Here is a 9,688-nt window from a genome sequence, read left to right as displayed (position 1 = left end):
TTCTCTAGAGTGCATAAATCTTTCTTATGTGAATATTCTCTCGTGCCTATGCTGAACAAAATGAGGGGCCTGCAGTTATCATATGTCTCATATGCGGTTGCACTTTGCATTGCTAATTAGACAACAAAGTCTGTCTAGGTTGTCTTTTATACCTCACCTATTATACCGCCCTTCTTGTCAGAAGGGCCCAGCCTAATTACTGCCTCACTGTTGAGGTAGCAGAATAAAAGTTTAATTTATACTCTTTGTATTTTAGTTAATCAGCTGATAGTTGTTAACGGGTACAGATATGGTCCTTAAAGGAGAAAATTAGGAACTAAAATCTAATTAAGTAGTTAAACAAGTGAATTAAATAATATTGGAATATAGGATTATTATAGCAAGTAATATACATATCTTAAACTCAAACAACAGAACAGATACATGTACTCTTTAAATTTGGAATATTCCGGACATGATTTGGGTACAGCATAGTTCCCAACAAAATGTAAAATCTCTTTATAGCATCTATACGGTATAGTAGGTACTGTAGTTGCGTACGTAAGTTATAAATGCTATTACATATAAATAATATTTCAAAATACTAACAACAATTATTATTTTTACTTTAAGCATTTTGAATTGATTAGCCAAACTATAGTGTGTTAGTTGCGTATTTCATGTATGCAGCAGAACTTGGATGAAGGTCTAAGAAAGGCATGAATTTTTCCAAATATTTTTTGAGCAATAGTTCAAATTACTTTACAGTGTCAGTGATTACAATTAGATATCACGTACATATTATAATTTTTACTTTTGAATCCTAATATACGTAATAGTTCCTTTTATGTTCAAAGAAAGAGAATACATTATCTGATACAGTGATAAAACTGTTCGTATTAATGTATAAATTTGATGTTTTAATATTTCTCTGCATCTCTAACAGTTTTTAAATAGAGGAAAATATAGCCAACGTTCGGTTTGACAAGTTAAATATTGTTCTGTACACTCCTATTACGTTTTACATTCCTCTATGTAATAAAATTCGATTACTGCTATGTTGTAGCAACTCGTTACATGTAATATGATTGTAATACAGGAAAGATCAGCCAGACGTACCAGTATGTAAATTTGGCAGTAAACACTATTGGGGTCCGATTACCTTTTACATGGCGAGCTATCGGTTTCCAATACGGGTTAAGCTTGACGTATCGCCCTTCCCTGTCCGCCGCCCCGTGCTGTACGTGGCATCCTGCTGTACCAGCACAATCATTCTTGGGCGCATGCTGTACGAGATTTCTTATTTACATATCTCAGTTCTACCGGTCAGAACTCATATCTATTATTTCATACATAACTTCCCGTAATACATCTGATCAAGTTATTTTCCACATCCGCACGTTAAAAAGTGCATTTAAAATTTAATTACTTACTGCCATAAAACTTATCAAACCTTTGCTTATTTATAATGTTTGTATTTTTGCATTATTTCACTGGCATTATTTCAGGGCATTGTCCTCGTTTGAGCCTAGTAGTTAAATAAGCCTATTTATCTTTACTGCATTGAAATTGCAATGATTTTGGTGCACTCATGCATGTTTGGTTTAAATACGTATTTGTAAGTAAGTAAGATATACTTCTTTAGAATAGTTTTTAAAATTTTAAGTACACTCTTATTTGAACTCGCATTAGCTCGACAATGTTGCAAACTGTTATGATTTTTCACGAATAAAGAATAAGTTGTCCACTAGTTGTTTTGATGGTAAGAGGTCCAATGATCGAGAACTATGTTAGCAAATTTGTTGAATAAGTAACTATAGTTTTATTTAAATTTACTTATTCTTAAGATAACATTTCTTAGAATAGAAAGTTTAACACTTGAAAACATTATTGAAGAGTAAGCAAATTTTTGTTTGTTTTATTTTCTTAGGATAAGAAGCTTAGAAATTGCACCATTTTGCAATTGTCCTAAAAGGACCTTTGCGCTGCTTCCGGATTGACAGGATATTCTAGATGGGTAAGGTTCGAGGTAGGGGCTACCTCTTGTCAAGGTCCATGAGAAAGGATTTAAGGCATTAATCTCAGTCATATCCCCTCGGAAGAAGGGGAAGCCAGTTTTGAACCAGCCTGTTCAGTCAAAGTAGGCAGGGGGCGGCACGCTCTTGTGCCCTTAAGTCTAGACTAGCAACAGCCCTTAATACTTGGGGAGCCCCACCAACTCCAACAGTCATCTCCCGTAGTAGGCTGGACCTATTGTTCTACCCTTGCACCCCACTATCTCGACATTTTCGGTTAGAGATGTGCCGTTACTGGACATCCATATTGTTGTCCAAGTTCAAATGAAACATCGGATTTTGATATACCCAGTGTAGTGCCTTAAACTGGAAGGCATAAACCAGCCATAAGTGAAACCTCCTAGGGTTAGAGTAAGCAATAATATACAAACAAATAAGTTAGTACGTGCTATATTTTATTTGTAAATTTATGTGGTATATTTACATTAAACTGTATAAATGGCAATAGCCTTATTTAATTTCAATAAACATTGAATCACAAAAAGTACTTGCTCCGCCGGGAGTCGAACCCGGATCTCTACTTGCATATAGCATATACCATATAGCACTCTCTTATGTGGTATATTTTGTAGATTTGTGAATAAATTGTCCAAATATTGTAATAGGTACATATAACCCATATACTCATTTTTTGTACCTTCAACTATAAAATTATGAAGATAGATTAATAATGAGCAGTACACTGAATAATTTACTGTAAATCTGATATGTTGCTGCATACAAAGATTCCCTGCCTTCCAGGCACAATGATTGCTATCGTACGTGCATATTGGTGTGTTCATTCGTGCGTGAAATTAAGATCTATCTTCGACATTCGTATTGTGATACAAAATATATTCCAGATGTGTTTACTTCAATACAGTTGAAGTATATTGCGCTTATCCATACCCTACGAGATTTTGTTTCATATCTAATAAAAAATCTCGAAACTAAATTATAATTCAATTGTTAAATTATAGTCAATTTAATATTTAAATGAAATTAAAGTATAATAAAATCCTAATTTTTATTCTAATCAGGATATGAATTATTATTACAAAGGATTAATATTTACATTTAAAAATACATTAAAAAATATGGCAGAATAAAAGGAACATCAAATTTAGTCAGTGATGCACAAAATCACTTCAGCGGGGTTTATAATTAGAGGAAGAGTTTAACTAAAAACATTCGATTCCCGGCACTAGCATTTAGGACAAGTTACGGGTCAACCAAAAATCACAATGCAGTCACAAAAGTTAACCTCTCCATTGAAATACTTTTACTAAAAATAACCAAACCACATAAAAAATAATACTATTTATTTCTTGCGTTTTCTACCAAATTAATAAATAACAGCAATTTACGACTGCTATACCCTCCTTATACTGAAATATCTCTTAAAAATTACCCATTGAAATATTTTTGCTAAAAATAATCAAACCACATAAAAAATAATACTATTTATTTCTTGCGTTTTCTACCAAATTAATAAATAACAGCAGTTTACGACTGCTATACCCTCTTATAATGATATATCTCTTAAAAATTACCCTTCCCCTCTTTTAATCCCTCCAACAAAACTCCGACAATCGGTCGTGGGATTAGAACTCTGTATTATATTTATCAGATTGTGAGTTTCAGTCATTGTTAAAGCTTTTTAACTTTATTATTATTACTCTCGTATGTTGTTATATGGATCACTGCTTTATCTGGATTTATTATTCAACACGAGTTACGTACGTTTGGTATATCTTTCAACATGTTTAAGTTATATACTACACGTATCGTGTATTATACTTTTGAGATTGTAGGTGCTATTGATTGCGAGTCGAGATTGCAGCTTCACGTTTAGTAATTTATTATGTTTTTAGTACTTTATTGTTAAATATACATTATAGAAAGTGATGTTTTCAGAATTTTTTCTTCATATGTTTTAAGAGCCTGCAAGATCTATTGCTTATATTGAATACTAGCAGTTACCCGAGGCTTCGCACGCAATTTCGTAGGGCTTTCACCTGTATGAGCACTTCTGGTTTGAGTGAAATGGTAGTCGTACACATTACAGTTATAAAAGTATGAAACATATTTTCTAATCTTACCATTTCTTATTTCTATTAGATAAAGTTTTCTTGATAAAATATTTTCTTGGGTGATGTGTTTGCCTCATTTGTCTATTTTTCTTAAATTTCGTTTCTTTGATAATTTGGAACACTGTTTCACTGAACAGGTACAGTTTTCTGTTCTTAAGAATTGTTAGAGATTGTACAATACAGGAGGTATTATAAGTAATATGTACATGATCTAGAGTATTGTCAACCTACCCTAGAAATTTGAGCCTACAACGTTTTATTTAAGAACATGTTTTATAAATTTATTGTTTTGTAAACTTCTGTTTATTTATTAGGGGTTAATTGTACGAAAATATGTGGGGAAATAAATAGGCTACAAAATTTAAATTTCATTAAATGAATATAACAAGCAATTTTACAATCCAACAGTTTATCGTCATGTATTAAATTGAATAATAAACAACAATAGAACGAAATTGCTTTGTGCTGAACAAACAAGTATTTTGTGAGGATCGGTCGCGCGCAGGCAAACCTCACCTGATGCCGGCGAGATAGCGGGGACACAATACATTCGTCCGCCAACATTCCCAACTGCAAGGCCATGTTGTATACGACAGAGATTATTTTCAATTTAGCCAATGCAGTTTATCATGGATAGGAAAATGTAGGCCACCGTAATCCTGTATTTGAACGGTTAATACTCCGCCCAAAAATCCTAAATGTCGAGGATTGCTTTAAAATATAATTTAATGGCTATTTATGTTAGGCCAGCCAGACTAAAATATGTGGTATTATCTTGTGGCTTGTATGCTGCACAGCTTCGTCCTGACTATGATTCCGATTGCGATATGCAATAACTTTACTGTTTAGCCATCGTGGGCTGTGATCAACTAACTGGCACAAATAAAAAATGTACATCATTCACCACCAGGCAAGTCTGAGGAATATTTTCTTTCAATTATTGATCTATTTGGCTACCACGCTCTTTAGAGATCGTTGGAGCCGAATATTGATAGCTTGGAAGACAAAGATTTTGAGGAGATTTAATAGCACAAATGTTAAGTGCTCATAAATAAGTGATACATTTTTTTAGTAACCTGTAATTTGTAACTGGCTTGTTCCTGTATAGCAAAATGTTAAATGGAAATTAGAACAAGCACGTGAGCTGTAGAAGAGGTATTTGAGGTTAGGCGACACTAGTGCCAGAAAGCTACCCGTGGTTCATCGTCAGTGATATAATAAATAATACTTAGTGATGGATTTATTGTTCTAGAAGCTATAGCTCCTGCGCCTCGACCGTGCACCGACAGAGCGGTTTCTCCGGTAGCGCTACCACCGGTACCGACGCCCTCTCAATTACCCTCATCTCCAACGCCTTTTCTGACACCTTTGGTTTCAGCGTCTTCTTCGCTGCCTTCAACTCTAGCGTCTTCACCATCGTCTCCACCAACATTCTCTCCTCTCAATTTGTCACATAACACCTTTGCTGAAGCTGTCGCTGGGTCACCTAAACTCAATCCAATTGCAGCGATATCAAGGGATATTGACAAGTTGAACATAATGTACCCAAGCTTGGGGCCCCTAATTTTGAATGTGTATCGCTTACGGTTTACACAGAACTGTCACCAAACACGTTAGGAACATATCTCTAAGGTAAAACATACTCCAACACTTAATTAAATGAAGGATATTAGTTAAAACCCACATACCGATTTATGAAAGCAGCTAAATGAAAAAGAATTATTGAAATAAAATATGACCAAACGATGCGAAACTGAAGTATGGAAGATAATTTTATTCACTAAGACAAGTAAGTGACATTACATAGATTTGACATATATGTATGGTCAAGAAGAAGGTTGATTCTATCTGATTTCCGGGATGACGGAGTATTCAGGATGGGTGTGGAAGGGGGACCAAAAATTGCCATAAAGTCGGTACAGCTTCATTCTAATTTTAATACATAAAATATTGTATTAAATTCCAATCATTTTGTGATTTAGTAATGTGATGCATAGAAATGACAGCAGTATTATCTAACCCTGCTCTAAATAAAGGAAGTTCCTTATGCGTTTTAATACATAAAATATTGTATTAAATTCCAATCATTTTGTGATTTAGTAATGTGATGCATAGAAATGACAGCAGTATTATCTAACCCTGCTCTAAATAAAGGAAGTTCCTTATGCGTTTTTAATACATAAAATATTGTATTAAATTCCAATCATTTTGTGATTTAGTAATGTGATGCATAGAAATGACAGCAGTATTATCTAACCCTGCTCTAAATAAAGGAAGTTCCTTATGCGTTTTAATTCATAAAGTAAATAATTTTAAACTATAACTTCCATTTCGTATGTAACACGTTCAAGTGTAATGTTTTTGAGTATGAATCGGTTATTCTGTCCTTCATCATGGGTCACTGGCCTGTGCGAGGATACTATCAAACAGCGGAAGAAACAGAGTCGATACAGTAAAAGTACTGATAGATTGAAAGTGCAACGACGACAGGCAGGGTTTGAACTCGGATTCCAAGTCCGACATCCTAAACCACGTGGCATCGAGTTCTCCTGTACATACCCGTAAGTAAAGCACAGGATTACCAGGTTAGGGCGAGTGCGAGCAATCACAAACATTCCTAGCTATTGTCTACACTATTGGCTATTGGATATTGTCTGCTGCTATGTTTGAAATGAGTACTAAATTGTGGATGTTAGCTTTATCCCATTTCACGTGACAGTTTTACACAACCATTTTGCATTATCTTAATTTTAGAAATCCTGAAGAAGATCGTAGATTCCAGTACTTGAAACGTCGTTTCCTTTTTATTTCCTTTTTAATAGTAACTGTTCACAAACCAGTTATACTTCCAACATATTCAACATAAAACAACCAATATAAAAATATAACAACTGAGTTGTTTAAATAATTATTTAAGTAAGGGTTGCCGATGTATTAACTCCAAATATAATGAATAACTCCAATATTAAACTCCTGCCCTAAATATCTAGCTATAATGGATTCCTCTCGATGATGATATATGTGCCAACGCTGCGGAGAATTACAGTAACAAAAATTGATGACTGACGCAATACATCCAGTCAGACATATCCAATGATATTGTATAGAGCGAAGTAGGGGTTGCCGATGTAATGGAATAACTCCAATAATTAAACTGCTGCCCTAAATATCTAGCTATAATGGATTCCTCTCGATGATGATATATGTGCCAACGCTGCGGAGAATTACAGTAACAAAAATTGAATGACTGACGCAATACATCCAGTCAGACATATCCAATGATATTGTATAGAGCGAAGTAGGGGTTGCCGATGTAATGGAGTGACTCCAATATTAAACTCCTGCCCTAAATATCTAGCTATAAAGTTTTCCTCTCGACGATGATGTATGTGCCAGCGCTGCGGAGAATTACAGTAACAAGAATTGATGACTGACGCAATACATCCTGTCAGACGTATCCAATGATACTGTATAGAGCGAGGTAAGGGTTGCCGATGTAATGGAGTAACTCCAATATTAAACTCCTGCCCTAAATATCTAGCTATAATGGTTTCCTCTCGACGATGATGTATGTGCCAGCGCTGCGGAGAATTACAGTAACAAGAATTGATGACTGACGCAATACATCCAGTCAGACATCAACAATGATATTGTGTAGAACGTGCAACTGAGATATACCCCTTCATTGATCTTCCCTCATTTTACAATACATTTTATATAAATCTAAGACTTAGAGCACTTTATAACTTGCCGGAAACTTAAACGCACATTAATTATATATATATATATATATATATATATATATATATATATATATATATATATATATATATATATATATATATATATACTCTTTGAAGTACTTTAAGGTGTACACAAAAACAGAAACGAAAATTCAGTGCTCATGTTTAATTTTCGAGTTGACACAACCCTTCATCAGAACACACTGAATTAAAACATATAAACAGAACTCAAACCAAAACCAAAAGACATAACCAAAATAAAATTTTAACAAATAAATACCATAAACAACAAGATCCCAATCAGCTGTGTGTAGAATATTTGTAAATGTTTACATAGAACTAAAAATGTTTTTTGTTATAAAAAGGAAAAGAGAATCATCATAGGTTCAACCCATCTGGTTGCCTTGATTTTTAAATTAATTGATGTGCGATTTCAACATTTCTTAAATTTATCAGATTGGTATTTTGATTGGGGTTTGGCTCTAAATGGTAAATTCCTTTTAGGCTGAAGCAATTTTCTAATTTATTTTGATTGTGTTGAATCGCATGAGCAGATAATGGTCTCTCATAATTTTGATGAACAACATCAAATCGATGATTGGTCATTCTCACTCTTAATGGAGTGATGGTTTTTCCAATATAGTCTTTGGAACAGAATTTACAGGTTAGTTGATAAATTATGTTTTTTGTAGTGCAATCAATGTTACCTTTAATAGGATATTCTTTTTCAGTTGTGCTACTTTTAAACGATTTAGAATTTATTAACATCTTACAAATGCCGCATCTTGGCTTGTTACAAGGATTGCACACGTTACATTTGATGTTATTACTTTTTGTATTGCCTTCATACTTTAATTTCGGTCTAGAGAGAATGTTTTGTAAATTTGGAGGTTTTAAAAAAATTACTTTGGGGGGCTTAGAAAATAAATTTCTAGTTTCAGGGGAAGATTCCAAAATAGGAAAAGAAACCTTTAGAATTTTGTTGATTTTATGAAGGCCAGGAAAATATTGGGTGATAAATTTAGGATCATTAGGATTAATAGCACTGGAAATATTTTTAGGTGCTCTGATTTGTCTATCAACAAGATTTTTTGGATACCCCCTTTCAAAAAGTACATGGGACAGTCTGTTTATGAAGTTATGGAAGTCAGATTGATTGCTACAAAGATTTTTTGCTCTTATTGATAAACTCTTGGGTATAGATTTTTTAATGTGAACTGGATGGCAGCTGGTGAAATGCAAATATTGCATTTTGTTACTGTCCTTGACATGAATTTTTGTTTTCAAATTGTGATTTTCAATAAATACATCAGTATCCATGAATGTTACTGAATCTGGTGAGATAGACCATGTAAATTTTAAAATGCTAAATTTATTGAGGTTAAAAAAAAGTCCTTAAGTTCTTTGATACCATGCTGCCATATTATAAAAATATCATCTATGTACCTGAACCAAATTAGAGGTTTATAATTTTGACTGGTTAAAAAATTCTTTTCCAATAGTCCCATAAAAAGATTGGCATAAGAAGGAGCCATCCGTATGCCCATAGCAGTTCCTTTTGTTTGAAGGTAATTTTGGTCTTGAAATTTAAAATTATTTAAGGTTAAAATCATGGTCATAAGTTTGATTATATATATATATATATATATATATATATATATATATATATATAAAATACCTAACTATATCCGACAAATTTATTATATAGTTAAGTGGCTGAATCCAAAAACAAAAACCATGTTTTAAATATAGTTGAAAATATGCAAAATTTATAACTAAGTATCGTCCTGGATTACAAAAAATAAATGCATTTATGAAG

This window comes from Homalodisca vitripennis, chromosome 1, assembly GCF_021130785.1.
Source record: "Homalodisca vitripennis isolate AUS2020 chromosome 1, UT_GWSS_2.1, whole genome shotgun sequence".
Lineage (NCBI taxonomy): Eukaryota > Metazoa > Arthropoda > Insecta > Hemiptera > Cicadellidae > Homalodisca > Homalodisca vitripennis.
This window is presented reverse-complemented; position numbering follows the sequence as displayed.